This window comes from Delphinus delphis, chromosome 16 (assembly GCF_949987515.2).
Source record: "Delphinus delphis chromosome 16, mDelDel1.2, whole genome shotgun sequence".
NCBI lineage: Eukaryota > Metazoa > Chordata > Mammalia > Artiodactyla > Delphinidae > Delphinus > Delphinus delphis.
Window position 1 is genome coordinate 45,091,767 of NC_082698.1, and position 1,748 is coordinate 45,093,514.

The 1,748-nt window shown below is 40.5% G+C and overlaps 1 pseudogene; it reads left to right on the top strand.

The window, feature by feature from the left end:
- The first annotated feature begins 618 nt into the window (after positions 1-618).
- Positions 619-1,345, top strand: LOC132439382 (eukaryotic translation initiation factor 2A pseudogene; annotated as a pseudogene).
- Positions 1,346-1,748: the final 403 nt, after the last annotated feature.

Below are 1,748 nucleotides of genomic sequence, written 5' to 3' on the forward strand. Positions count from 1 at the left end.
CAGTCATGTCTTTCACCAACACACAATTCATTCTTGTCTTGGAAATGATCAAAGGAAACCTGCTTATAAACAACACTGCCACATGACCAGAACCAGGAGAAAGATTGGGGAAGAGGTGTTCTCATGCCCAGGGGCTGCTTCACCATGCTTGGAGGGCATTTGCAGAAGAATGAACAATAGAAATATGTATTTGTCATTCATTCATCTATTTATTCTTCAATCAACAGCTATTTTCTGAGCATGTTGGGCACTGAGGGCAAGGGGGAAAGACAATTAATTCATTTAACAAATATATATTGAGTACCTATTGCACATAATAATTGCGTAAATATTGTGTGTCATCACTTGGACTCCAATCACTCAAGGGGAGTGTTCCAGGGAGTAAAAGTGCACCTGTATTTGTTAGGTTATGTTTATACCCCAACTTTTGTGGACCTCATGCAGGTTTAGCCAACGATCATTCCTCTAAGGTTGATAAGGTTATGACGCTATGGAATAAAAAAGCAACTGCTGTGTTGTAATGGCTAGGACAGATTTGACAAGACAGGAACTTCCCGCTACAGGGAGCAAATGATGTGTTACCTGCAGCAAATGGAGGAAATGCTGTAATCTGTTCAATTACCAAAGCACAGCTCCGCTTATGATGTAATTTGGAATTCTAGGTCTACTGAGTTTTATGCTCTTTATGGATTTATGCCTGCCAAAGAGATGATTTTCAGCTTGAAATGTGATCAGCGTTTGACTTTGGAACTGGCATTCTAATGTAGCTTACTTAGTCCTCATGGCCATGTATTAATGCTAGCTGGATTTAGAAATATGAGGGACAAATGCAATCACGGGATATTTTTAAGTGCAACCCTATTTCTAAACCAGTAACCTCTGATCCTACATACTTTGCTTGGTGCCCAGGTGGGGAGCACATTTTTACTGCCATGCATGCTCCCAGCTTGTGCGTTAATAATGGGTACAAGTTTGGTATTATGCCAGCCCTGTCCTGGCAACCATTTTTGGATGGACTATTTCCAGCGAGAACAATAGCTCACCAAGCAGTTTTAAGGGAAGTACCCAATTAGGAACATAAATTCACAATGGTTGATAGACCCTCAGCTTTAAGAAAAAAAACTAATCATAAGTTCCAAGCTGCCTGAGAAGAAACCACTCCAAAATAAGAAATCACAACCAGGAAATAAGCCATTATCAAAAGCAGTCCTTGAAAATCAAAGGAAATATGAGACTAAGAAGGCTGCAAAGCAGGAAATGACAAGAACCAAGATATGGCACCTACCCCTGCCCCACAGAGCACACCAAGGAACACTGTATCTCGGTTAACATCTGGAGACCGTGAGACAGATGAAAAATTCAGTATCCTAAAGAAGCCCCACAAGCAACTGAACCCTGGAAGAGCAAGCAGCAACCGAAACATGGCTAGAAAAACAATGACTTGGAGAAAATTGTAAAAGATACCACCCTTCTCCAGGTAGATTTGGAATTGGTTATGTTCAAGATTCAGAGAAGGCAAGTTTTAGCGTAAATCAGTGGAAACACATCCTGTGTATTAAACCCTCTAGAGCACTCTGAAGGTCGCCTGGCCACCGTATACCCATACTTACTGCTCATCTATAATGCACCCATTTATCTAAGATTTGGCATGTATGTGAAATTAGTTAATAATGTCCACTAAATGGACTTTTCCTACCTCTCAATACATGTTATAGAAAAGAGACGTGTCATATTTTAGATTCCGCATA